The 27,959-nt window shown below is 41.7% G+C and overlaps 1 protein-coding gene across 3 annotated transcripts in view; it reads left to right on the forward strand.

Moving 5' to 3' along the window:
* The window catches only part of LOC122063107, a 72,383-nt gene that overhangs the window by 6,115 nt on the left and 38,309 nt on the right, over window positions 1-27,959 (forward strand). For 2 of the 3 annotated variants that reach the window (XM_042626785.1, XM_042626786.1), the window contains exons 2-3: window positions 2,153-2,445; window positions 3,985-4,065. The gene's annotated coding sequence lies outside the window, so the exon portion shown is untranslated. The remainder of the gene's footprint in view (window positions 1-2,152; window positions 2,446-3,984; window positions 4,066-27,959) is intronic. The other variant, XM_042626787.1, reaches the window with a different exon arrangement.

The raw sequence follows: 27,959 nt of genomic DNA on the forward strand, positions 1-27,959 counted from the left end.
AATTTTGAGATTTTGTGTGAAAGAAGTCTTAAAGTAACCATAAAGTTACTAGACTTACACAGATCCGAATTTAGAAATGAAAAAAAAAAAAAATGAAAATGGATAGATTGGGCTGAAATGCAACTCTTCTAGGATGATTGCAGCACCTATGGGGGTCTTGCAATTCTTCTAGGATGCAAGTGAAGTAGAAAATTCCTACTCTACAAGGATGGAATGAAACTTCTTCAAGGTTTCAAAGAAACTCTTCTAAGTTTCAAAGGAATCTCTCAATTGGAGAACCACAATTTGATTAATCAAATTCAATTAAAAACTCTTTTCATTCTATTTTTATATGCTATCTTTGGTGGCCTTTTGTAGGCAAATAAAATTCTAAAATCTCAATTTCTACCCCTAAGATCCTGAGGTTGAGATTACACAAGAGAAGAAAAGAAAGGTGGTAGAGAAATCCCACTATCTTGGGTTACTACAAAAGTTTGTATTGTCCAAGGTCTTGATGCAAGCTTCAAAGTCTTGATTCTTGTTTCAAGATAAGTGACTTCCAGGTGGGCTTTCTTTGTGGCTTTTCAATGCTAGTTCAAATGCCAAATTTGAGTTCACAGATTGAGAGTCAAAGGAGTTGAGGTAGAAATCCCCTAAGGATGTGAAGAGTTTTAACCCTAAAGCTCTTATGATATCTCAACCGTCGATTCCACTTGAGCTTCCATGGCTGAGATTAAACCTTTACATTGCATGATAAAACTAAAAGATATTGGTCAAGGGCTTTATTTGCATTATGGTTCAAACCTAAATGCTAGGCCTTAGGCTGGACTTCTTCATATGTGGGTTGGGCCTGCATCGACCCAAGGATCTGTGAGATCTTTGGTTGATGTTGCCGCCTAGAAAATCTCTAGATTAGGTAACTACAGGCCTTGAATGGTCGTCACAGTTCTCAGCAGCAACAGTAGTTGCTGTTGGTCTTCAAAAGGCTTTAAACAACTCTTAGACAGCGCCAATATCCCTTAAAAAATCAATCAATAGAAAATAAAAGGAGAGAAGGGAGAATCGATGGCAAGCAGGGGAAGGAGGACAAGGACTCTTACACATCTTACCTATTGAAGACTCTCAGTCTTAGCGTCTCACAGGACAAAGGAGAACTGCACAAAGCAAATTTATTCATCTTAAATCGTGGGGAAGACCTCTAGGGTTGATTACAATAAAAAGGCAAGGAGTGCTGCCTTTCAATTGGAAACTAATGAAAAGGGAAACAAATAAGTAATGAAACAAAAGAATATGGAAACTCCTAGAACTAGAAACTTCTAACTTGTCTTTGGACTCGAGAAAAGACAAACAACTAATAACAATAAAAAGGAAAAAAAAAATCCAGACAATCATTCTAGAAGTCTTCAGTCGATCCTCCTTGCTTATCTCTTTGTCTTCTTGTCCAAGGCAGAACTAAAGACAAAGAATGTACCCAACGATTTGGATTTGAGGAACGCAAAAACCCCAAGCCCAAGTGGGCTGGCCCAGTACCAAAACCGGTTGGCTCTATGGGCCTGTGCGCTGGTCCACTAATTGGTGTAATGGACCAACCCTATGACTCTTTCAGCTGGTGTACTGTCTGCCAAAGAATCGATCTATGTCACTTTCTTGGATCCAAGGCCACAGAACGCCTTGTTGACACTTAACGAGATTGCACCTTGATTTATGTATATTGTTTTGTGTTTTGATGAATGTGCTTATATTATATTCTATGCTTTGTTTATTATCTGTTGGTTTTCTCATATTAGATCATTACTAGTATAATTATATCATATTGCATTAATATAGCTTCTATATTGCATGTAAGCATAATTATATACAATTATCATTGCTAATTTGCTATATTACATAAGTCATATACTTCACACCTAGGGCACCTAGGTGACCCTCCAATGCCTAGGCTCGCCTAGTCAACATGATAACTATGCTTGCATATAGGATTTGCAGCTTAAAAGTGGTTTCATGCAAATTGAGAAGACTTTATTTTGTGGAAAATAAATAAAACACAATTTAGTTATTCTTTTATGAATGATGAAAAAAGAATATGTGCTTTTGGTGGAAGAGCATTAGGGTATAAAATATATTGAGTGATAGAGCAGGCGAAGGTTCTAATTTTGTTGTTTTTATGCTCCAGGTTATGGTGATGTACATCCCGTCAATTACAGGGAAATGATAGTTGCAATGCTTTTTCTACTTCTTATCATGTTTCTAAGGGCTTGTCTCTTTGCCTACCTAATCTCAGTATTCATGGAAAGGTCAAAGACAGAGATTTTTAGAGACAATATGTCAGAAGTGATAGACTACTTGAAAAGAAACGACTACACCAGAGAGACCATAGATCAGATTGAAGGTGAGTTGCTGAAGAATGAGAGAAGTTACACTGATGCAGCTCTTCTTCAAGATATCCCTATTTATTTGTGGGACAAGGTGTAAGATCTTTCTTAACTACAATGTGCCAATTAAATTAGCTCCATTCAATAACAAAGATACTTCTCTCAACTACAATGCAGCATTACCTATTATAGGCTTTATAGGGAACATTCAAAACCTTAAAATACCTCTCTTAACTCTTTAGTAAATTATAAACTAACTAGAAATTTTGAGTTGCACGAAAAGAAAGACCGACTTAGAATTTACTAGGCAGAAATAAACTTCTCTAGTGGAATATTTTTCTTTGATAGCTAGCAAGAAATTTTAATGCCAATTAGCCGGAGTGAAATATTAAACTTGAGAATAATCGTATTCTTCAACTTCCCATGACCAGTTAAATAGAAACTAATTGCTCCATGTACTGCTATATAGCTGACCAATGAAACTATTTAAATATTCACAAACAATCCATTTAACAAACCAAGGGAGACTTTAGGCAACGCATGCCATGTGAGTGTCCATCTTTTTTCATTTGTGTTCCAGAAATTTTCCTTGTGTTTTGAACCCCAGGGGACCAGATTTTCTTAACTGTAAGACTATTTTACAATGAATCTGGTATGCCAATTCCAATTAGTATCATTTACGCATGTCAGTTGTACTCTTCCAGGAAATTGCAAGAAATATTTTTTTTGGTTTAATGAATAAATTGTCTATTATTAAGCTTAAATTTTAAAATATGTCCAAATGCTAATCAAAAGTGAGATATAATTGAACCTTTAGTGTAACCTTCTCTTCTGAGTGTGTTTGTGTGTATGATTTCTAATCTGTTTTCCATGGAAGCACAATGTAGGCTAGGTATGACCCCAAGTAAGGATGAGTCAACAACTCCAATGACACTACAGTAGATACAGATACCAGAATGTAAAATAACTCCCCATATAGTAACAAAATACATTTCTTAAAGTCACAGTACCAATGCCTAACAGTAGCCAGTGTACCCAACTTAATAAATACAAGTGAAACAGACTAAAACAACCAATCTGCCAGAGCCTGCTTAGGTGAAAACTCAGGAAGTTTTGTGATTAAACAAAACCACAAGAAAGGGCTTAGGTTCAGCATTAGTAATGAATGAAGGTTGATATATGAAGATAGAATAAATCTTTGTAGAAGTCCCAATCGATGGTGTTTGCTTGCCAGGTTGTCCAAGGCAAAACTAAGGGCAAACAAACTCCCCACGATTTGGGTTTGAGAGACCCAAAGACCCCCAGTCCAAGTGGACTGACCCAGTTCCAAAACTGGTTGGTCCTATGGCCCTATAGGCTAGTCCATTAATTGACTTGATGTTCCACCCCCTTTGATTCTTGCGGCTAGTGTAATGCTGCCCATAGAATCGATCTACAGCAAAGCTTCATTTTAAAGCCATGTTGCATCTATGTTCAACTATCATATCACATCCATTATTTTATTCAAAGAGAATTCTTCACTATGTTACTCATTATACCAATAATATCCTCACTGGAGCTTTCCCTTCTTTTCTATGTAATTGTTGTTTACCATTTCTTACTTGAACCATAATAAGAATACTATTCCGTGCAGATTGTACAAAAGATATGCGGGCCATTTATTGAAAACGATTCTCTTTTTGAAGGATGCTCCACAGCTTTGATTAACCAGATTGTAAGTCAGTTGATAACTAAAGTGATTACTCAGAAAAAATTCCTCGTTTGTACATTTTGACAATTTTTCCCTTGAAACTTTGAAGTCACAAGTTAATGGCAAAACATTATTATTAGTTTATTACTCAGCAAACATAAAAAAAATCACCCTAATGCAATTATTCTTTTCTATTTTTGGATTGGCAAGAAGAATGTATGATTGTATCAATGATATTGAAAAGTTATATGCTATCTGTTAAATTGTATAAGATATGCTGCTAGAGCATATTGGGTTTTCCCCTTCCACTGACTAATTAATGGAGTCGGTTAGAGGGGGGGGGCATAGTTGTAATCTTTTACTCCTTTGCTTTATTACAAATTAAAGGTTTGGCTGGTTTCTAAACCATTCAAGCATTACAGCCCTAAACAGCTATATTAACATGGTATCAGAGTCTAATACCTGATCTAGGTTGAACCCCCTACCATTGCCTCTTTCTCTTCTCACTCTACACCTCTATCTTCCCTCTTCTCTTCTTGGTTCTCTCCCATTCCAAGGGCAGCGCTAATGAGGTGACCCATGGATCTAGTTGCTGCCCTTCACACTACCTCAAACAAAGAATGAAATAATTTTCTTTTGGGATTGATTGCTGCTGCCCCTGTTCTGTGATTTTGGATTTTTCTCCACCCTTGAAGATCAGATTCTTCTCCCTGTTGAAGATCGAGTCTTTTTTTATTGAAGATCCAGACCTCCATCTTTGGGCAGCATTTGTCATCATCTGCATCAACAATTAAAGACTTTTTGGCTCTATCGATCTCCACCTTTCAGGGTTTGACATATCGATTTGGGGTCTGCCCTTTTTGAGATGTTGCTGATTTTTTGAGGGAAGTTTGGTCACCCCTAGTGGAGAACTTGAGCCTAGTTTCAGCCCTTTCTGTAGGTTATTTTTTAAGATCTCACAAATCTCCATCTCAGAGTCGTTTTTGGGAAGCTCTATCTGGGATTTTTCAAGCCTTGTCTGCATCGATCTGGACACCTTGTTTATTCTGTTTATTTGGTTCTATCATCATGTATGATATGACCACTGCTACCTTAGGATCAAGAGGAAAGACTTGGAATGAGTACCTACCTTTTGCAGCTATTTCCATTGAATTTGATGGAACCAATTACATGATCTGGTCTCGATCAACCTACCAAATCATTGCTGGTTGTGGACTCATTGGACACATCATTGGTACTACTAAGAAGCCCTCTTCCACTAGTTCTTCTCAGGATTGATGGGAGTCTACTGACTCTCCGGTAATGTCTTTTTTGCTCAATTCTATGGAACCTAACATTGCCAGAGGTTATTTGTTACTGGATACTGCCTCTCAAATATGGGCAGCTGCGAAAGAAACATATGGACAGGTTGGGAATGATGTCCAGGTGTATGAATTACGAGAGAATATTCATGATACAAGCCATAAGGAATTATCTACTCTCAGTATTATGCAGAGCTTCGTAGTTTGTGGCAGGAGCTTGATCACCATGCCAATCATCAACCGACCAATGCTACTGACATTGCTGCCTATCGTAAGCATGTTGATAAAATTCGGGTCTACAATTTTTTGCCTGGATTAAATGTGGAAAAGGATAATATCATGGTAAAATTTCTCAGTCGATCCCCTTTTCCTACACTAAAGCAATCATATGCTCTGGTTAATACTGAGGAAAGTCATTGTTATGCTATGCTTCATACTCAAATCACAAATCCATCTGCTCTGCTGATTACTGCTAATTCTATTACTGTTGATGGATCTACTCGTCCTAGTGATACCTCTAAGGAGGTTATTAGGTGTGAACATTGTAATAAGCCATGGCATACAAAGGCAACTTGTTGGAAGCTACATGACAAGCCTGCTGATTTTGAGGCCAAGTGTAATGTAGGAATGGATTTGACAACCAAACCAGCCGCAAACTGCAGGAACTTTTAAACTAAGAACAACCAAAACCAATAGCAAACTTATAGCAGAAAATCAGACTTCAGCCACAAATCAGAATTGATAAACGATCTCAATGAACAGTAACCAGAAGCGAAATAAATCAGCAGCAGTCTTAGGATTAAACCAGAAATTTTAATAACAATATAACACCTCCAGTAGGTTCAGATCACAGATGCTAATAGTCCAGAATGTCACAGTAACACAGAACAGAAAACAGAATCTAAATCTGTGCAGGTTTTGACAATCAGCCAGAATTGCTTGACAGTTCACTTCAGCAGATCCAGTGGTCTGATTGACCCCAAAATCGGATCGATCCTCCCTCTGGATAGGATTATCCTTCAGTCAAAATATGGAGGCCATAGGCCGATAGGAAGGAAAACAGAGAAAACCAACCTAGAAATTTCTGCAGAAAGATTCAGATTACTTGCCTGTACTGCTGGAGAAGAGAATCCAATAAGAGAACCAGAAAAGAAAAGACCCACCCGGACTTCTCGCCGCAGAGTGTTGATCGGATCACACACCAATCCCTAACCCTTGATCAAACACAAAGGTTTAGCCATGGAGAAAACCCAGCGGCAGCAGCATGAAGGTTCTGTTTTTTTTTTATTGTAAAAATCGTCTCTCTATGATGAGAGCTCTCCTTTATTTATAATAATGATGGGGAGGGTTTACAAGTAATAGTAACTCAGAGTTACTAAATTTGAGTTACTAAAAATTGATTACAAGAAGTTACTAAAAACTGGAAATTAGAATCTAATGAAAATAGAAACTAGTCTAGACAGAAATTAGAAACTAACAATGACTTGAAATTAGAAACTAATTTATGTACTGAAATTAGAAACTAAATAACCCCATCTAAAAAGGAAACTAAAGAAAAGGAAGCAAATCACTGAATCCCGTATGCAACCTTAGAACCCCTAGTTTAGACCCATAAAAGTAGCCCAATATACTCCAAACCACATGGACTGAATGCCCAACATGTATACAACCCAACCCTAAGCTTATTCCTAATAAAACAAGCCTAGTTTGGTGAAGAATCTGCATCAAAGTGTGGCAGTGGTAAATCCAAGAACTAGGCAAACCACCCTGAGGCTATTACTACTCCGACTTCAACCAATATTGGTCTTTCTCAGTAAGGATTACAAGCTTTTCGTCGAAGGTTAAAGGGCTCATTTTTCTGCCTCTACATCATCACCTACTTCTGCATCAACCTCTACCCTTTCAGGTTCCAATTTTGCCCATTAAGTCATCCATTTCAGTGGTCATTGTGCATCGGTTGTTTCCAGTCCTTGGATCATAGACTCCAGTGCCACTTAACCATATGACTGGCTCTTCCAGACTTTTTTTTACCAATATTCTCCCTCTTCAGGCAAAGATGAAGTTTGATTAGCAGATGGATTCCTCTCTTCGGTACTTGGGAAGTGTTTTATTTGTTGCTCTCCTTCCCGTACTTTATCCTTTGTTTTAGATATTCGGATATTCCTAATTTCACCACTAATCTTTCAATTAGTAGTTCAACTAGAGATTTAAACTACGAAGTAACCTTCTCCATTGTGTGTTTTAGGATAGGATGACAGGGAAAACGATTGGATATGGTAAGGTGCATGTTTGTCTTTATTTGCTTGAAGATGGTTCTCTTATTACTGCTACATTACCTTCTCAGTTACATCAGCACAACTCAGCTTCTTCTGATCTTCATCAATGGCACTGCCAATTTGATCATTCTCCTATAGGGACTTCATTACATGTGTTTCCTAAGTTAGTTAAAGATTGCAATAAAGATGAATTTTTTGTGAGGCTAGTGTTGTGGCGAGACAGACTTGTTCTACTTACTTACCTTTGAATAAGAGAAGTGTTTCTATATTCCATCTGGTTCATACTGATGTGTTGGGTCCCTCTTGTCGCATTTCAATTTTTGGTCATAGATGGCTTGTAACCTTTATGGACTGTCGTTCACACACTACATGGGTTTATATGATGCAACATAAAAGTGAAGTGTTCCGGTGGTTCAGACTCAATATAATGCCATCGTGAGAATCTTCGCAGTAATAACGACAAAGAATACATTGAGGGTCAGTTCCAAAATTATCTTGCTGACAATGGAATCCTTCAGCAGACTAGTTGTGTCGACACTCCTGCTTAGAATGGGGTGGCAGAAAGGAAGAATCTCCATCTCTTAGAGGTTACTCAATCCCTCATGTTTGCCTATCATGTTCCTGCTCAGTATTGGAGTGATGTTGTCCTCATAGTTATAGCTGTCTACCATATCAATCATATGCCTACACGGATTTTGGATCTCGTTCTCCTATTGCGGTCTTGCAAGGATCCTCCTCTTTGTTGTTCCACCGAGGATCTTTGGTTGTGTCTGCTATGCTTGAGATACTCGCTCCCTAGTAAATAGGAACCACGTAGATTGCATTGCATCTTTCTGGGATACTTTGTTGCCCATAAAGGTTATAAGTGCTACCACTATTGTTTTAATAAGGGGGAGCTTACTCCACAAGTTCAGAAGAAGATTGATGATCCTAATCTTCAATTCTATCGCGGGAGTGGCACTAGAAATAAGCAAGATGAGACCACCACCACTACAAATAAGGCATCTTTACTTGTTCAATTGTTGCCCCTTAATCTAGCGCTGAATACTCTTTCTGGTAAAATTTCTTCTCTTTAGTCTTCTTCTAAGTTATCCATTGCTCTTCACAAAGGATCCTGAACTTGTACTCAACATCCTATATCTCATGTCGTTTCTTATAAGTCCTTATCTACCTCCTATCGTACCTTTGTTTCTTCCCTTGCCTCTGTTCGCATTTAATAAGTTTGGCAGTAGGATGTCGTAGATGTGAGGTGGAAAGCAGCTATAGTAGAAGAAATGAAGGCTTTGAAGAAAACTAATAGTGAGAACTTGTTCTTCCTCCAAGAAAGAAACCATTTGGTTGTAAGTGAGATTTTGTGGTCCGGCAGAAGATGGATGGTAGTGTGGACAGATACAAGGCAAGACCTGTGGCTAAAGGATTCACACAGACATACCGGATTGACTACCACGAGACCTTTGGTCCAGTTGCAAAGCTGAATATTGGCTTAGTCTTACTATCACGTGCTGTTAATCTGGGATTGGATCTGCAGCAACTTGATGCGAAGAATGCTTTTCTTCATGGAGAACTTTTTTTTAGGGGGGTGGGTGTGAACTAATAATTCATTACCAGTAGGAAAGAAAAGAGAAGGAATATACAAGCCCAAAGGTAAACAAAGAAAAAAGAAAGAGCCATATGAAGGGTAGAAAAACCCTAAGGGGCGGAGAAGGGAGGCCCCGGGAGACAACAATAACCTGCTCCTTGGGGAATAAAAAACCGAGAGGTGGTGGATCGGCCTAAGCTTGGAACCTACCTCAAAGAAGATGGATCTCCAAATCTTATCAAAAGAACGAGAGTTGGAAGTCCATCTTTGGAGATTTCTCTCCATCTAGAGGTGGTTAATAGTAGCACAGAAGGCCAGCTTCCTAATAGCGTCACAGATCAAAGAGCCGGGAATAGTCATATCAATCCAAATCCATTCTCTACTCAAAGGCAAAGAGCTTCTCCTACCAGGTCAACAGAATCTAAGAACCTTCTCCTACATAGAAGACAAGAAAGGGCAGGAAAATAAGAGATGGTGAGAATCTTCAATGCCATTCCAAAAGTGGTAGCAAAAGAGGGGAATAGAGATATGACGAGAATGAATAAAGGATTGGGTGGGAAGGCAGTTAGACATAGCTCTCCAAACGGTGAAGTTGTTCCTAGGAATGCAGCCCTTGAATCAGACCACCTTGTGCCAAAGAACTTTCGGGGAAGCAGAGCAGACAAAGTTCCTAGCGGAGGAGGAGCTGAAGATGCCAGAGGGGGAAGGAGACCAAGAGATTTTGTCTCCACTAGAAAAGGGCCACTAGGGAGGGGGGACCACATGTCGTTGGAAATGATAGAAGCAATAGGGGAGTTTCTCGAGAGGCCCAATGAGTAGATAGATCTGTCTCCATAATGGATGAGAGGTCTCCAGAAGGGTGATATCCAACCAGAGAGAGGTGGAGAGACCATCTAAAATGGAGTAATGAATGGCCTTAAGAGCAAGGGGACCATGATAGAAATACTACACCAAATGTAGGAAGCATCAGAGTGAAGGGAGGTTGTCTAGATAGAGTCATTACAAAGAAAATAGGAATAGACCTAAGAGACTCGGATGCTATTATGTTTGATCTTCCAAATGAGTTTGAGAGCACCAACAGAATTGACGTCATTGATTATGCAAATGCTAAGCCCCCTTCAAGATTGAGGCGGCAAATAGAAGACCAACTGAGAGGGTGAGGGAATTGGGAGGAAACAACCCCTTTCTAGAGGAGAGTGCACATAAGTGATTCAATAGCTTTTATGGTGGCGGAGGGAGGCTTGAAGACTCCAGACCACTAAATGAAGCAAGATTGAAGAACCGATCTAATGAGTTCAAGACGACCCGTGTAAGAGAGGAGCTTGCCTTTCCAGAGCTGAAGTCTCATACGAATGAGGTTGAGAATGTGAATGCAGTGATGAGGAGAGATAGGAGGGGATGAGGGGGAGGTAACGTGAGGCATCCGAGAGAGAAACCAAAGGATTCTAGGAGAGAGGCTTTGAGAGAGTTCGAAACACCCGAAAGGAAGATGTGGGACTTGGGGAGATTAATACAAAGGCCAGAGAGGGCTTCGAAGAGATGCAGGGGGGGAGAGGATAGACGAAATATAAAGAGGATCAGACTTTCAGAAGAGCATTAGGTTGTCAGCAAAAGCTAGATGGGTGAGCTTAAGGGATTTGCATTTATGAAGGGGGGAGATAAGGTGTAAATCAGTGGGGTATTGGACAGAACTGGAGAGGACTTCGAGGGCTAGGAAGAAGACGAGGGGGAAGGGGGGAGCCTCGTCTGATGCCAACAGAAAGGGGAAGTCACCAATCGGGAGCCATTGTCGAGAATAGAATAATGGGGGGGGGGAAGAGATACAAAAATGGATCCAATGAACAAAGGAGGGGGAAAGGACACGTATTGGAGGGCCGAGGGCACTAGGGGAATGGGAGTGCCTATCAAAACCTCTAACGATCTCTTGGCAGAGAAGGATGTTGTTTGAGATACTTTTGCCAAAGATGAAGGTCGATTGGTTGGGCTTGACAAAGGAGTCAATGACCGGCTAGATCTTATTTGCTAGGATCTTGGTGATGACTGTAGAGGAGATTGCAGAGGGATATAGGTCTGAAGTCACTCATAGAGGAGGCGCCTTCCTTTTTAGGGATGAATAATGAGCTTTAACTCCCACTTCTGTTGCACCAAAGTTTCAATTAATAATCTCTTATTTTCTCTTATTCCTATTTAATTATCCTCCTGTCTTCTTCTCACTTTAGTATTGCCTCTCTTCCTCCTAGCCAGTCGCGCTTTTTCTTTCAAGGGAGAAGTTGAAAATAAAGATACCATTATCTAAGAGGAAAATGTCAATGTATCCTTTGGGTCTGTATTGATTTGAGAGGGATGATTTGGCAATGGGAAAGGGGGGTCTACTACTTAAGAAATGCCCAACCAAGCAACACTTCCATTTTTTCAATTTTAGAGGAAAGAAAACTAGAAGGGTAAAGGCCAATGCAGTGGTTTTCGATGGTAGAAGGGGGAATGAAGTGAAGGGAGAAACTGTCATTGGAAGGAGACCGAAAGAAGGAATTCCAAGGAATGGGAGTAGGGGAGAGTGGAGGGATAAGGGAGGAGGGGGTAGGAAGAAGGGGAGGAGCGTAGTTTGGTTGATGGAGGTAGAGGAAGTTCCGGTGGGAGGACCACCGGTAGGATGGAAGGCACCTAGGTTCAAGGAGGCATAGTGGGAGCCATGGTTCGGAATCTCGTGAAATTTTGGAATTTCGGTTTTTTTTTTTTTTTTTTTTTTCCGAAACGAAATAAGGCCCGAAATAACATTTGTATATAATTTCGGTCGAAATTTTGGTATCGTTTCAGTATCTTGCCTGTCTCGGTACATTCCATCTGTTATAAATACTATATCTCGGTCGAAATTTTGGTATTTCGGTCAAAATTGACTCTGTCTCGCTTGTCTCGGTGGTTTCGGTCCATTTGCATATTTTGATGGAAAAACACTCCAACAAGCCTCTAATTAGCCACATCATCACACATTTTGACTTCCATTGGACTCCTACAAAGATCTACACATTCAAAGCTTAGGAAAGGTAAAGTTCTTTCTCCAAAACTAGGTAAAATTTTCAATTTAGTTTGACGGTAGCCGCCAAACAAAGTTGCAACTCTAAAACAATGTCATGTCCTAATATTTTTGCATTTTTATGTTCTAAGTATGTTTATTAACCTTAAAATTAGTTACCCACCAAGTTTCAGGTCAAAATATGGCCGTTTGACCACCGAAATAGTCAACTGAAAAAAAAAAATAAAAATAAAAAACCATTTTGGTCGAAATGAAATGAAACGAAATTTCAGTTTCTAAACCCACCGAAACACCGAAACGAAACGAAATTTTGAACCTTGGTGGGAGCTCAGGGAAGGAGCAGAGGCTAGTCCATCCACCTTAATGGAGAACTTGATGAGGAAGTTTTTATGAATGTTTCCTCCTGGATTTTCACTTCACACACCTATGGCAAGGCTTGCAGATTGACGCGAGCATTGTATGGGCTGAAGCAGTCTCCTCGAGCTTGGTTTGGCAGATTTCACAAGGTTATGGCCACTGTAGGATACAAGTAGAGCAATGCTGATCTTATCCTATTCATCAAGCGGTATGGTGATAAGGTTATGATTCTCATAGTATATGTTAAAGATATAGTGGTCACTAGAAATGATATTGATGAAGTTACTCATCTCAAGGGTTTACTGGGACGAGAGTCTGAGATAGAGGATTTGAGAAAGTTGGAACCCGCTTCTTATTCTCATATCTCACATTGCCTTGTCCTCCCAAGTTATCCATTTTTCCTTCTCCCCTCCTTTAGGCTCCCCCAATTCCTTCTTCTCCACTGTCTCTGCTCTTAACCGGGCCTTGTATAGGCTTCCTTTGTTGTTTGACCTCCTTTCGTTCTCTTCCACCCTTCCATCCCTCCCCTGGGGTATCGGGGGTGATTTCAACGTGGTTCAGGCATCCCATGAGAAAATTGGCGGTGCCCCTTTGGATATTCCCTCCTCGAACTCCTTCAATTAGTTCATTGAGGATCTTAGGATGGACGATCTTAGGTGGTCTGGTTCCAAATTCACCTGGCACAATCACTTGAGTGGATCCGATCGGGTCGCCTGTAAGCTTGACCGCCTCCTTGTCAATGAAGCTTGGCTTACCTCCTTCCCCTCTTCCCATGCCACCTTTGATCTTCCCGATATCTCTGATCACTCTCCCAACTCCCTCTTCGTTCAGCCCCATATATCCTTTGGTCCCAAACCCTTCAAATTCCTTGACATGTGGACCCTTCATGAGGGCTTCCTCCCTTTGGTCAGGGATACCTGGGCCATCCCCATCACTGTCTCCTCTTCCCCTCATAGCTTTTGCCAAAATGCTCAAAAATGTAAAAGCAGCACATAGAGCCTGGAACTCCACTTTTGGCAATATTTTTGATTAGGTCGCAGCCTGCTAAGAGAAACTTGACCTCATCTAGTCTAGGCTTCAGATTGACCCTCTAAATTCTTCCCTGGATGATGAGGAAAAGCTTATTGCTTTAGACGTTTCCTCCTGTCTGGCTCAAGAAGAATCTTTCCTCCGCCAGAAATCCAGGATCAAATGGCTTGAGCTTGGAGATTCTAATTTTGCCTAATTCCATCACTCCCTCAAAGCCCGTTCCAACTCCAACTCTATCCATAAGCTCATCTCCCGCTGTGGCATGGAGCCCTCCTCTCCTATTGATATCAAGGCAGAAGCTATCTCCTTCTTTGATAATCTTTGATAATCTCTTTCATCCCCTTCCTCTTCCAACCCTCCCATTCTCCCTAACATCCTTAACAAATTCATTACCAATCATCTTTTACCTTCTCTTCAAGCCATTCCTTTGGATAATGAAATCTTTGCTGCTGTCCTCCACCACAAGTCTAAAAAAGCTCCTGGACAGGATGGCTTTAGCATGGGCTTCTTCTCCACTTGCTTGCATGTCATTTGCGATGACCTTCTCTTTACCATTTGTAGCTTCTTCCTCAACCCTTCCCAAATCTCTGGCATCAATCATTCTTTCGTTTGCCTCATCTCTAAGAAGGAGGGCGCCCAATGCATGTCCGATTGCAGACCCATCTCCCTCTACAAGCTTCTTTACAAATTCATTGCCAAGATCCTCACCAACTGGATCCAAAAAGTCATCGACTCCCTCGTCAATCCAAATCAATTTGCCTTCATTGAGGGGAGAAGCATCTCTGATAACATCATCCTTCGCCATGAGATCGTTAGAGGCTTCAATTGCAAATCCCATTCTTCAATGGCCCTCCTCAAAATCGACATTCATAAGGCGTTCGATTCTATCCACTGGGATTTCATCTCCAAAGTCCTCCTCCAAATGTCCTTCCCCCCTCCTTTGTCCACTGGATTTTCTCTTACATCTCCACCCCCTGTTTCTCTGTGCTCCTCAATCGCAGCCTAGCAGGGTACTTCTCCGCTATGGGCATTAGGCAGGGGTGTCCACTCTCCCCCTTTCTCTTCAGTCTGGCCCTCGAAGTCCTCTCCTGTTTGATCCATTCCTCCACTGATCATCTCATCTCCCCCATTCCCAAATGTAAAGCTCTCATGCTTACCCACCTTGCTTTTGCAAATGATCTTATGATCTCCAAAGCTGACCCGGCCTCCATCACCAACATCATGGTCTCACTCCACCTTTTCGAGTCCCTTTCAGGCTTGAAAATTAACCTCTAAAAATCTATCCTATTCTCGTCAGGTGTCTCTAATATCCGTCAAGCTCAGCTTTTAGCCATCTCTGCTTCTCCTTGGGGTCCCTCCTTGTCAAATATCTTGGCCTCCCCTTTATATCTTCTCGTCTCTCTTCCCATTATTGTTCCCCCATCCTCAATTCCATTAGGAAAAGGCTCCAGCTTTGGAGAGGGAAGCTCCTCTCCTATGCTGGTCGCCTTGTCCTTATCCAATTTGTCCTTTAATCCCTCTATCTTTACTGGTCAGGAGTATTTCACCTCTTAGCATCCACCTATAAAGCCATTGACTCTCTTCTTTGTGCCTTCCTTTGGAAAAGGCATTGATAACACCAGGTTCCTTCATCCCATGAGCTGGTCCAAGGTTTGTCGGCCTAAAGCTGAAGGAGGTATGGGCCTTCGTAAAATCAAGGAGGTTAAGTACGTTGCTATTCTTAGGCTCACTTGGAAAATTGTCTCCAAGCAGCGCAATATTTGGGTCTTCTAGGTTTACTTCGTTCCTTTAAAAAATGATTCCCTTTAGACGGCTCCCCTTCCCTCTAATGCCTCATGGATTTGGCGCCGCATCCTTAACTCCAGATCCATAACCCTTCCTGCCATATCCTGCATTATTTGCGATGGCTCCTCTACCTTGCTCTGGCTTGACCCCTTGCACCTTGCGGGCATCCTTCTTCTCCTGGTGTCTCCCAAAAGCATATCCTCCTTCGGCTCGACCAGATCCGCCTTGGTGGCCTCCATCCTCTCCCCCAGTGGCTGGTCCCCTCTGTTTCTCCCTCCCCCTCTGGGGGATCTCTGGTTCTCCCTCCCTCCTATTCCCCCTGGACATCGAGGAATGCAGGATTCTATTAATTGGGTGCCATCCTCCTCGGGTCAATTCTCCTCTTTCTACCTGGAACTTCGCCCTGATGTAGATGCACATTATGGAAGGAAATATGAGAGGAAGAAGGGTCCAGCCAAGAAGCTAGCTGAACCCCTACTTGGCCACCTGAGTGGCTAAGTACAAATAAGGGCCAATTGGGCCCATCGGCTAGGGGAATAATTGGTAGTTGTTTTAATTAATTAATGGGCCATTGGGCCCATCGAGTTGAGTAAGTGGTATCAGAGCTATGGCTCAGACAGAAGAACCCCAACCCACCCTTCAAGATGTGATAAAAGCAATCCAAGCCTTGTCTACGAGGTTAGATGGACATGACCAACAGTTGGCTGACCTAAAAGAGAGTACTGCTACCCACTCTAACACCCAACCAACTGTTGCCCAAACTAATGTTCAACCTGTTGTTAATTGCATTGTTAATGTTCCCAGAAGAGTCACTATGCAACCTAGAAGAAATGTCCTAGCTCAGAATGATGAGTATGATGAGTATGACAATCAGCTTTATTAGTCTGACGATATGTAGAAGGTCATGTTAGAATTGAAAGAGTACAATGGGAGGCACGATCCCCTCTACTACTAGGACTGGGTAACTTCCTTTGACGAAAGGAAAGTCCAATTAGTTGTCACTAAGTTAACTGGTGGAACTAAGAACTGGTGGATGAATGAAGAGAATAGGCTGATCCGCAGTCGTCAAATGCCACAATTGGGAAGACTTGAAATTTTTCCTTAACGATAGATTCTTATCACCCACCTACCGACGTCGACTCTATGACATACTGAATACCCTCAGGCAAGGTACTATGACTGTAGGAGATTATATTGATCGTTTTAATGAATTGCTTTCACGAACAGGTGCCCATAAAGAAGATGAAGAACTGCTCATATCCCGTTTCAAACTGGGGTTAAGGTATGTTATTCGTGAGAAGCTTGGTGTGACTGAGATACCCTCCTTAAGTACTTGTTTTGATAAATCACTGGAAGCAGAGGATCTGATCAAAACAACCTCCAGAAGGTACATCCAGCCAACTGACAACAAAAAGCCTTATGTACCAACCAAACCCACTGGATTTCCTACCCGAGCTCCACAAGATACACAAGATAAGGGGATGGCTCCAATGGGAAGGGAGAGTGGATCTATGGCATGCTACAGTTGTGGAAAGACTAGACACGGAAAAATTCTGCCCTAAACGGGGACGATCCAACTCTGTCATCAGTGCCATCGAATCCAATCCGGATTTACAAATCCACGAACCTCAGGATGATGGATGAACTGTTAATGTTGCAGTTGAAGAAGAGGAGGATGAACTGGAAGATAAGCTTGCACCAGTGAATGATAATCCTCATGCTTATGTCAATGTGGTTGCAAGAATCCTAGTGTCTGAAACTAAGGGTGAAGATTGGAGGAGGCACAATATCTTCTACACCTTAATGTCTAGTGGACCTCACAAAGCTCAACTGATTGTGGACAGTGGAAGTTGTGTGAATGTGGTATCTCAGGCCTTTGTCATTGACGGAAAGCTTAAGATTGAATCCCATCCACAACCATACAAGGTATCTTTTCTAGACAACAACACCATGGCTGTAACTCAACGGTGTTCAGTCCCATTTAAGGTCTCAGATTATGAAGAAAGTGTATGGTGTGATGTCATCCCCATCGTCCTCACTGATGTACTACTTGGAAGGCCTTGGTTATATGACAACAATGTGCTAGTTGGAGGTACTAAGAACCAATGCATCTTCGATCACAAAGGCAAACTATTCATTCTAAACCCACTCAACATACCTCAGGTAAAAGACGAGTTAAGGGCTGCCCAACTAAGGAGATAACATGTTTTAAAGAATGTTGCTAAGACCTCTTCCAAAACAACCACTGAGCAAAAGAAGCAACCATGCAAAGAAAATTTCAGCAAGAAGAACTGTGGACAACAAGCTATGCGTGCTGCCCCATAGAGAATTCCTGACCATTGGTGAAGAAACCGGCTTAATCATAGCTATTTTACCAAGGCTGCTGAACCAGTGATAGAGGTAAAACATCCCCCACAAATCAAACAATTACTTGCTGATTTTTCAGATTTGGTGCTAGAGGAATTGCCTAATAAACTATCACCGATGAGGGATATTCAGCATGCCATTGAGCTTGTGCCTGAGTCAATACTCCCTAATCTACCCACTTACCGTCTCAGTCCCACGGAGAATGCCGAGCTCAAGAGACAAGTGGATGATTTATTAAAGAAAGGGTTCTTGGTTGAGAGCATGAGTCCATGTGCAGTACCAGCCCTGTTGACCCCAAAGAAAGACGGATCATGGTGTATGTGCATTGACAACCGGGCCATTAACAAAATCTCGGTAAAGTATAGATTTCCTATTCCTTATTTGGATGATATGCTTGACATGTTGACAGGAGCTTCCATCTTTTCAAAGATTGATCTACGGAGTGACTACCATCAAATTCGAATCCGTCCAGGGGACGAATGGAAATAGCCTTCAAAACAAAAGAAGGCCTGTATGAGTGGAAGGTTATGCCTTTTGGCCTCACCAATGCACCTAGCACTTTCATGAGGGTGACGACACACGTACTACGACCCTTCATCGGCAAATTTCTCGTAGTGTACTTTGATGACATACTAATATACAACAAAGCACAAAATGAACACTTGGAGCATCTAAGACGTGTCATGAGAGTACTACGGGCAGAAAAGTTGTACATCAACTTGAAGAAATGTTCCTTTATGCTACCCAAGGTCATCTTCCTTGGTTTTATTGTGTCTTCACAAGGCATAGAAGTTGATCCGGAGAAGGTAAAAAGTGTCATTGATTGGCCTATTCCAAAGACCTTGACCGAGGTTCGTAGCTTTCACGGTCTTGCTTCATTTTTCTGACGATTCGTCTGGAATTTCGGTGCCATTGTAGCCCCAATTACAGAATGCACAAAAGGGGAAAAGTCCAATTTTAATGGACTCCGGCAGCGACTAAAGCTTTCAACTTGATCAAACAAAAGATGACAGAAGCACCAGTGCTTAAACTACCCAATTTTGATCTTATGTTTAAAGTGGCTACTGATGCATCCCATGTTGGGATATGAGGAGTGCTAATGCAAGAGGGCCATCCGATTGCCTTTTACAGTGAAAAGTTGAATGATGCAAAAAGAAGGTATTCTACTTATGATTTAGAACTCCATGCCGTTGTTCAAATCCTCAAGCATTGGAGGCATTACTTATTTGGCAAAGAGTTCGTGCTCTATTCGGATCTTGAAGCACTCAAATACTTACACTCACAAAAGATCATTAGTGATCGGCACGCTAAATGGATCTCATACTTGCAAGGATACGTATTTGCTCTCAAGTACAAAGCTGGGAAAGAGAATCAAGTGGCTGATGCACTTAGTTGAAAGGTGATGATGATGAACACCTTCATAGTACAAAGTGCAGGAGTGGAACACATCAAAGAGGAGTACATTAGTGATGCTGATTTTTCAGAAGTATTTAACAACCTGCAAGGAGGAGGATGGGATGACAAATTTGCTATACATGATGAGTATCTTTTCAAAGGCACTCACCTCTGCATTCCAAGCACCTCTTTGAGACATCACTTGATTCGAGAGCTACATGGAGGAGGAATGGGTGGACACTTTGGCAATGACAAAACATACTCTATGATGAAAGACTTATACTTTTGGCCTCAACTCTTAAAAGATGTGCAACATGTGATACAGAGATGCCGCACTTGTCAACTTGCCAAAGGAGAAAAGAAGAATACAAGATTGTACACACCTCTGCCTGTTCCACACGCACTTTGGCAAGACATAAGCATGGACTTTGTCCTAGGCTTACCACCTACACGGGAAAGGTATGATTCCATATTTGTGGTAGTAGATCGTTTCTCCAAGATGGCATACTTTATCCCATGCAAGAAGACTCTTGATGCAAGTCACTTGGCCAAACTCTTTTTCAAAGAGATAGTGCGCATACATGGTCTACCACAGACAATTGTTTCAGATAGGGATGTCAAGTTCATGAGCTACTTCTGGAAGACCCTATGGCTGAAAACAAATTCTAAACTCAAGTTCTCCACTGCATTCCATCCTCAGACAGATGGACAGACCGAAGTGGTGAACAGAAGTCTTGGCAACTTACTCCGATGTCTAGTCCGAGACTATGTAAAGACTTGGCCATCTATATTGGACATTGCTGAATTCGCCTATAATAGTTCCATCAACCGCACCATAGGTCGTACACCATTTGAGATTGTCCTTGGACTGCAATCTCAACGACCGGTTGACTTGGTACCTTTGCCACCTCAGGCTTGTATTAGTGTAGAAGCCGATGAGTTCCTCAGACACATCACAGAGGTACTTGCTGATGTTCGTCGTTGCATCGCTGTTAGCAATGACGGATACCAAGCAACTGCCAATCGACATCATCGCTACATGGAATTTTAGCCTGGTGATATGGTAATGGTTTGAATTCCACCTGAGAGGTTTCCTCCTGGTACAGTGCACAAGCTCCATCCTCGGAACATGGGTCCCTACAAGGTCTTGAAGCGCATTGGCACTAATGCTTACATGCTAGAGCTACCTCCTACTTTGAAGATCAACAATGTCTTCAATATAGCTGATCTGACGATATATTTGGGACACCATTCTGATGACGGTGACACTGAACACACCCTCAAACTTTCTTAATTTGCAAACCCTAAAGATGATGTCATCATGGTTTAAAGTATCTCCGATACCGATACGATACCCTCCGATATGTATCTTAAATTTAACCGGCCGATACGATACACACCGATACGATACATGGAATTTTTAAAATCCTTTCATATCGATATATATCCTACAATATATACCAATATGCATCAATGCACCACCGATACACATCGATACGATATAATATGCCTTGATACGACTCTATGGAAAATATAAAATTGAGGTAAAATGTACGTTTCGGTATGTATCGGTATGTACCGATCGGTACGTATCGGTGAGTATCGGTATATATCGTTCGGTATGTATCGGTGAGTATAAATACATATCAGTGAGTATCGGTATGTACCGATACAGTGCTCTACTGTCATATAATGGCCAAGATGGGTAATTTTTTAGAAAAAAACGATTTTTTGAGGAGTTTTTGTTCCAAAGTTGCTGCCAGCCATATTTCTCTCTAACTAAAGTGAAAATCAAGGTTAGGAACAAGGATTTTACATTTATAGGACAACAACAAACCTTGAATTCTTAGTACAATACCCTCAATTTAGTGTTTATGCATAATACATGTTATCACTAGCTTTTTTTAACAAATTCTTTATGCAAAAGTGTTTAAAAAAATGTTTCCTATCCATTTATGTGTGTATCTTTAGCGTATCTTAGTGTATCTCCGATACGATACGATACCCTCCGATACGTATCTTAATTTTAGCCGACCGATACGGCGTCCGATATCGATACTTTAATCCTTGGATGTCATCAAAGATGTTCTCGACAACAAGTTCACCACGGTTCGTGGTGGCAAAGGGTACTACTCCTTCCTCGTCAAATGGAAAGGTCGCCCACGAGAGGATTGTACTTGGATCCATGCCGATGACTTTCATTGCCTTGACACGGACCTCTATGAGCACTACATCTTCCTTACCCATTCATCGGAGTTGAATGATTCTAAGAAAGGGGGAGTTGATGTAGATGCACATTATAGAAGGAAATATGAGAGGAAGAAGGGTCCAGCCTTAGTCCACCTGAGTAGCTAGGGTCCAGCCAAGAAGCCAGCCGAACCCCTACTTGGTCCACCTGAGTGGCTAAGTACAAATAAGGGCCAATTGGGCCCATCGGCTAGGGGAATAATTAGTAGTTTTAATTAATTAGTGGGCCATTGGGCCCATCGAGTTGAGTAAGTGGTATGTTGAGTCCAAATTGTCTTAGGACTCTATTTGTTTTCCACATAAGTTTATTATTCTTAATCCAATTTTGAATTCCTAGCTGTAGTAGGAGTGTCTAGTCCTATTGGGAAACTAGCTCCTAGTAGTAGTTTGATTGCTATTCTACCCTCTATAAATAGAGGAGCCTATGTACTCATAATTATAGATTTGAATGAATGAATTATTGAGTGATTACTCTTTAGCTTAAAAAGCCGTTATTGAGAGGTGAGATGCCTAAACCTTTGAGGGGCGTGATACCCAAAACCTAAGGGGTGAGATGCCCATTCCTTTATTCTCTTTCACCCTTCTCAACCCTCTATCGATTCTTTTTTTTCTATTTTTATTTTCTGTTTATTGTTATTAGAAGTTCAGACCTGTTAAAGCATAAAAAATCAGAATCAGCCAGCCGAAGAGTTCTTGTTCTTGAAGCCAATTGATTCTCATTGCTACCTAAGTTTGAGATCTGATCTGCAGATCCTTTGGAGGACTGGTTCTATACTCTAAGAAGATCAATCGATCCTCTCTTGAAGGTTATCTGAAGAAGACAAGTTGTTGTTCCTGCAGAATTCTTCACATTCTCTCTCCTAGGTCTGAAAATCAAGAAAACGCATAACTCCATAACCAACCGTCATAAGCCCTTCATATTTGGGGGTTTTTGTACCCTCCCTAGGGACTATCTACACCCAAAAGTACAGCTCAATCGGACTCCCACAAACCTGGCCGTACCTTTCTCTCTCCAACTCTATAGAAGGTCTTTCTCTCTTCTATCGGGTTGGGTTTTGGGCTAGTTTTGCTCCTGTATGGGTATTGTATCATTGGGGGTTTATTTGATAGTTTTATTTCTTTGTTTCCTGCTCCTATTTATATTGTTTGGGGTTATAAACTGTTGCGGTAGTTTCTTGTAATCTACTCCTGCATTACACCCACTCCAAAGACCTTTCATTCCCTGGAGCAATATCGTATGGTTCAAAGGGCACATCCCCTGCCATAGCTTCACCGCCTGGTGGGCCCTCTCCTACTGTCTCCCCATGCAATCTTTCCTAAATTTCTGTCACATCCAGGTCTCTACCTCCTGTTGTTTGTGCTGGAATGGTATTGGAGATGTTGACTATCTTTTCTTCTCCTACCCCTTCTCTATTTCCATCTGGAAAAGGGTCCTTCTATCTTGCTGGCCCTCCACCCGCCCCATCCTCCCCCTTTCCCGTGAATGGATTTGGGTAGATATGACGTTTAGAGGTTCCTCCATATGTGACATTGTTGGAAAGTTAGCCTTCTGCGCCACCATTGACCATCTCCGGATGGAAATGAATCTTCGTAGATGGACCCCCAACTCCCGTTCATTGGAAGGGATTTGGAAAGCCATCTACTTTGATGTTTACTCCAAGCTCAGATCACTCCATCACCGTTTGGTTCGCGACACCCCTAGGAACAAGCTCATGGTCTCCCTTGCACCGTCACTCCCTCCCCCAATTGATGTCTCCCCTAGCTAGTTAGATTTGGGGCTTCTTGCCCTTCCACTCTCTCTGAGTGTTTTGTTCCTTTTGGCCCCCCATTTTTTTCTCTTCCCTTGTATATTCTTGTATTTGGTAATAAATTATTTATTCAGCCAAAAATAAATAAATAAATAATGAGGAAAGTCATCGTTATGGTATGCTTCATACTCAAATCGCAAATCGATCTATTATGCAGACTACTGCTAATTCTATTACTGTTGATGGATCTACTCGTCCTAGTGATACCTCTAAGGAGGTTATTAGGTGTGAACATTGTAATAAGCCATGGCATACAAAGGCAACTTGTTGGAAGCTGCATGACAAGCCTGCTGACTTTGAGGCCAAGTGTGGCCGTGGTAAATCCAAGAACAAGGCAAACCACACTGAGACTATTACTACTCCCACTTCAACTGATATTGGTCTTTCTCAGGAAGAACTATAGGCTTTTCGTCGAAGGTTAAAGCCCTCATTTTTCTGCCACTACATCATCACCTGCCTCTGCATCAACCTCTACCCTTTTAGGTTCCAATTTTTCCCATGAAGTTATCTATTTCGGTGGTCATTGTGGATCGGTTGTTTCCAGTCCTTAGATCATAGACTCCAGTGCCACTTAACAATATGACTGGCTCTTCCACACTTTTTTTTACCAATATTCTTCCTCTTCAGGCAAAGATAAAGTTCGAGTAGCAGATGGATTTCTCTCTTCGGTACTTGGGAAGTTTTTTTATTTGTTGCTCTCCTTCCCTTTATCCTTTGTTTTACATATTCCTAATTTCACCACTAATCTTTCAATTAGTAGTTTAACTAGAGATTTAAACTACAAAGTAACCTTTCCATCCCATTGTGTTTTTTAGGATAGGGTGACAGGGAAAACGATTGGATGTGGTAAGGTGCATGGTGGTCCTTATTTGCTTGAAGATGGTTCTCTTACTACTGCTACATTACCTTCTCAGTTACATCAGCACAACTCAGCTTCTTCTCATCTTCATCAATGGCACTACCAATTTGATCATTCTTATATAGGGACTTCATCACATGTGTTTCCTAAGTTAGTTAAAGATTGCAATAAAGATGAGCTTTTTGTGAGGCCAGTGTTGTGGCGAGACTGACTTGTTCTACTCACTTACCTTTGAATAAAAGAAGTGTTTCTATATTCCATCTGGTTCATACTGGTGTGTTGGGTCCCTCTCGTCGCACTTCAAGTTTTTGACATAGGTGGCTTGTAACCTTTATAGACTGTCGTTCACGCACTACATAGGTTTACTTGATGCAACATAAAAGTGAAGTGTTCTAGTGGTTTAGACTCAATATAATGCCATCGCAAAAATTCTTTGCAGTAATAACGACAAAGAATACATTGAGGGCCAGTTCCAAAATTATCTTGCTGACAATGGAATCCTTCAGCAGACCAGTTGTGTCAACACTCATGCTTAGAATGGGGTGGCAGAAAGGAAAAATCTCCATATCTTAGAGGTTACTCAATCCCTCATGTTTGCCTGTCATGTTCTTGCTCAGTATTGGAGTGATGTTGTCCTTATAGTTACAGCTGTCTATCTAATCAATCATATGCCTACATGGAGTTTTGATCTCGTTCTCCTATTGCGGTCTTGCAAGGATCCTCCTCCTTTCTTGTGCCACCAAGGATCTTTGGTTGTATCTGCTATGCTTGAGATACTCGCTCCCTAGTAAATAGGAACCACATAGATTGCGTTGCATCTTTCTGGGATACTTTGCCACCCATAAAGGTTATAAGTGCTACCACTATTGTTTCAATCCGGGGGAGCCTACACCACAAGTTCAGAAGAAGATTGATGATCCTAATCTTCAAGTCTATCACAGGAGTGGCAGTAGAAACAAGCAAGGTGAGACCACCACCTAGGTGTGAAACAGGGTTGGGTTGGGTTGGGCCGGGTTTCTTAAAACCCAAGCCCAACCCTGCATCCTTTTAATTGGGCCCGAGCCCGGCCCAACCCTGCCAAGGCCTTATAAAATTCAACCGTAACCCGCCCTTAGGACTGGCCGGGTTGGGTCGGGTTCTTACATCTATCCAATTTTTTTTGTTTTTTTAAGATACATCTAATGCCACATTCCAACAGATTTATTAAAATTAAAATCAAAAGTTGGTTATGAGTTTATACTTTATAATATGTTGTGTATTGGGTTTTTTAGGGTAAAAATGTGAGCGGTGTGTGCATGGAAATATATTGTATTATAACCTATGTTATAATGTGTATATATTATAATTATATGTACAACTAATGATGTAAAAGGAGCTATTGTAGAAGAAATGAAGGCTTTGAAGAAAACTAATAATGAGAACTTCTTGTTCTTCCTCCAAGAAAGAAACAAGTTGGTTGTAAGTGAGATTTTGTGGTCAAGTAGAAGATGGATGGTAGTGTGGACAGATACAAGGCAAGATTTGTTGCTAAAGGATTCACATAGACATATGGGATTGACTACCACGAGACCCATTTTTTTTTTTGATAGTTAGGGAGGGGATGAGATAACAGCCAGGAGGCTCGAACCGGAGACCTCCTGGTGAGTGTGGGCCTTTTATGCACCACAGCTCACCAATTGGACCACGAGACCTTTGGTCCAATTGCAAAGCTGAATATTGTCCGAGTCTTATTATCACATGCCGTTAGTTTAGGATTGGATTTGCAGCAACTTGATGTGAAGAACGCTTTTCTTCATGGAGAACTTTTTTTGGGGTGGGGGTGTGAACTAATAATTCATTACAAGTAGGAAAGAAAAGAGAAGGAATATACAAGCCCAAGGGCAAACAAAGAAAAAAGAAAGAGCCACAGGAAGGGCGGGAAAACCCTAAAGGGAGGAGAAGGGAGGCCCTAGACAACAATAACCTTGTACCTTGGGGTGTAAAAAAAGGGATGTGGGGGATCAGCCTAAGCTTGGAACCTACCTCAAAGAAGATGGATCTCCAAATCCTATCAAAAGAAGGAGAGTTGGAAGTCCATCTTTGGAGATTTCTCTTCATCCAGAGGTGGTTAATAGTAGCATAGAAGGCCAGCTTCCCAGTAGCGTCACAGATCGAAGAACCGGGAAAAGTCGTATCAATCCAAATCCATTCTCTACTCAAAGGCAGAGGGCTTCTCTTACAAGGTCAACAGAATCTAAGAACCTTCTTCTACATAGAAGACGAGAAAGGGAAGTAAAAGAAGAGATGGTGAGAATCTTCAATGCCATTCTAAAAGAGGCAGCAAAAGAGGGGAACAGAGATATGATGGCAATGAAGAAAGGATTGAGTGGGAAGGTAGTTAGAAAGAGCTCTCCAAACGGTGAAAATGTTCCTAGGAATGCAGCCCTTGAATCAGACCACCTTGTGCCAAAGAACTTTCGGGTAAGTGGAGCAGACAAAGTTCCAAGCAGAGGAGGAGCTGGAGATTCCAGAGGGGGAAGGAGACCAAGAGATTTTGTCTCCACTAAAAACAGGTCCGCGAGGGAGGGGAGGGAGGGAGGGAGGGAGGGAGTGCCAGATATCGATGAGAGAAGGGGAGGGAGTGGGGACCACATGCCATTGGAAATGATAGAAGCAATAGGGGAGTTTCTCAGGAGCCCTAATGAGTAGATAGATCTGTCTTCGATAATGGAGGAGAGGTCTCCAGAAGGGTGCCAATTATCCAACCAGAGAGAGGTGGAGGGACCATCAAAGATGGAGTAATGAATGGCCTTAAGAGCAAGGGGACCATGATAAAAAATACTACGCCAAATGCAGGAAACATCAGAGTGAAGGAAGGCAGTCCAGATAGAGTCATTACGAAGAAAATAGGAATAGACCTAAGAGACTTAGATGCTATTATGTTTGGAAGCAATCTTCCAAATGAGCTTGAGAGCACCAGTAGAATTAACATCCTTGATTCTACAAATGCCAACCCCCCCCTTTAAGATTGGGGGCCGCAAATGGAAGACCAACTGAGAGGGTGATGGAATTGGGAGGAAACAACCCCTTTTCAGAGGAAAGTGCACATAAGCGATTCAAAAGCTTCTATGGTGGTAGAGGGAAGCTTGAAGACACTAGACCACCAAAATGAAGTAAGATTGAAGAACCGATCTAATGAGTTCAAGGCGACCCGCGTAAGAGTGGAACTTGCCTTTCTATAGCTAAAGTCTCTTATGAATGAGGTTGAGACTGTGAGTGCAGTGATGAGGAGAGAGACGGGAGGGGATAAGGGGGAGGCCCAGTTATTTAATGTGAGGCATCTGAGAGATAAACCAGAGGATTATAGGAGAGAGGCTTTGAGAGGGTCCGAAACACTCGAAGGAAAGGTGTGGGACTCGGGGAGATTAATACAAAGACCGTAGAGGGCTTCGAACGGATGCAGGGAGGAGAGGATAGACGAAATATAAAGAGGATCAGACTTTCAGAAGATCATGTTATCAGCAAAAGCTATATGGGTGAGCTTAAGGGATTTGCATTTAGGAAGGGGGGAGATAAGGTGTATATCAGCGGAGGATTGGACAAAACTGGAGTGGACTTCAAGGGCTAGGAAGAAGACGAGGGGGAAAGGGGGGGAGCCTTGTCTGATGCCAACAAGAAGGGGAAGTCACCAGTAGGGGAGCAATTGACGAGAATAGGATAATGGGGGGGGGGAGGAGATACAAAAATGGATCCAATGAACAAAGGAGGGGGAAAGGACAAAGGAGGACATTTGAAATGAAATCCCAACGGATGGTGTCAAAAGCCTTATGAATATCAATATTGAGGAGGGCAGTGGGGGAATGGGAGGGCTTATTAAAACCTCTAACGATCTCTTGGCAAAGAAG

Source organism: Macadamia integrifolia, unplaced genomic scaffold (assembly GCF_013358625.1).
Source record: "Macadamia integrifolia cultivar HAES 741 unplaced genomic scaffold, SCU_Mint_v3 scaffold1194, whole genome shotgun sequence".
Lineage (NCBI taxonomy): Eukaryota > Viridiplantae > Streptophyta > Magnoliopsida > Proteales > Proteaceae > Macadamia > Macadamia integrifolia.